We start from the raw sequence: 1,972 nt of genomic DNA on the forward strand, positions 1-1,972 counted from the left end.
TTTTTTTTTTTAAATATATTGTATTGATTTTTTACAGAGAGGAAGGGAGAGAGATAGAGAGTTAGAAACATCGATGAGAGAGAAACATCCATCAGTTGCCTCCTGCACATCTTCTACTGGGGATGTGCCCGCAACCCAGGTACATGCCCTTGACCGGAATCGAACCTGGGACCTTTCAGTCTGTAGGCTGACGCTCTATCCACTGAGCCAAACCGGTTTCGGCTGCATCTTGTACTTTCAATACAGTTCCAGGTGCAATCAGTTTTTTAAAGTTGTCAATGTTGCACTTGTTGCCCCCTGTCTCAGATGGAACAATGTGGGAATCTGGGACTCTGAAGCTTCATCCAGTCACGAGAGCTGGAACCCCTGTGCTGGGTGCTGTAGGAAGAGGCAAGGAACTCAGGTAATCGAAGCTTCCTGGAGCTTTGGCCCAAACTCCTAGGGGTTTCCATCCAGGGAACAAGCAGGTATGTGAGCCACAACTCCTCGGTTGCCTAGATGAGAGAACATTCCCCAGGCCCTTACCAATCTGTGAGGTGACACAGGATGTAAAAACTGGGGCCCCAAAGAAGAGTCCTTCCAATACACCTGGTCTACGTAGGCTACTTCATTCCTCTCATCTGGGACCTACCATGACCCAGGTGGTCTTCTCAATGTGCAGAAACTCAGCTGTCTAGCCTCCACAGCCCTTCCCTGGCTGGTTTGATAAGACCAGTCTAAAGAGTGGGTGATCCTAAGAGTGAGAGGCATTTGGCTCAAAGACAATGGAGGGTTTACCTATTTCTCTTTCCCCATCAAAAACCACTTTCTCTGCAGTAGTTAGAACACAACTGAGATGTAGACAGTGAAGGGCACGTAATGGGAGATGAGAGTATTAGGTTTTCATTTTCTCTTGATGAGTTTTTTTCATGAGCGTTCGGTTCACCTATCATTTCTAACAAGCATGTTTTCCTCTGGGAAGTTCCAGGGACGTGGAAGTGAGCAGGTACATCTCCTGCCACCATTCTTTGCTTTGTGGCACTTTATTGCCACATCACAGTTTGAAGTCCTTGTCAGATATCATTGCTCCTCATTTTGGGGGAGGATTGGGGTGGGAATAGGGATGAAATGTATACATTTGTGAGACCAACCTGAGAGAATGTTAAGGATTTGTAACCAGACCAGGAGCACATATCACTTCCCCAAAGATTGTCTCTATTGTTGAGAAATATTTGGTTTTGTTTTTATTTTTGAAGCTTACTGCTAAAATGTTGCTGTCAATGTTTAATATTTTGCTCTCTTTTAGCTGCATTAAAATCATGCTTGACATCATTCATTATCATCCATAACGCAAACCCAGGGACTAGCTACTAAAACACAGACACATTTTATTATAAATCGATGAATGAATATATGGTGCTCCTATTTTATTGAAATTAAAGTTTTGCAGCAAATATACTTGATAGTAGAACATTTGAAAGAGATACAGAGGAATTCATGTTTCATTAAGCAGCACATTAAAAACTGGCTCAACTGGATCACCTTGATCCAGCCTACCTAAGCATACACCAGAGTTAGCGTAATGGAGTTAATAGATTATAGGAAGATGTAGTTCATCTGTGGTGGAAACAGAAATTGGTTATGTCACAAAGTACAACCTTACTTTCCTCTAGTATAGTGTGTTCCTTTAAAATAGCTTTATACAGTAACAGGAAAAGATTTTCTATGGTGTGTATATCTGAACTCCCGTTACGTTTTCTTTTAAAGAAATCAATAAAAAATCATTGGCAACAAAACAACCTACCATGTAAGCAGTAATCCTATATAATAAAGATGTAATATGCAAATGGTCTTTACGCTGTGAAGCGTAACAACCAACCCGGAACGACCTGATCACCAATCAGCAGTAGGGTGGGGCAGCGAGCTCCAAGCAGGCGGTGGAGAGCTACAGGAGAGGGCAGGGCAGGAAGCTATGGGGGTGGGGGGACGCTGA

Source organism: Myotis brandtii, unplaced genomic scaffold, assembly GCF_000412655.1.
Source record: "Myotis brandtii unplaced genomic scaffold, ASM41265v1 scaffold151, whole genome shotgun sequence".
Classification (NCBI taxonomy): domain Eukaryota; kingdom Metazoa; phylum Chordata; class Mammalia; order Chiroptera; family Vespertilionidae; genus Myotis; species Myotis brandtii.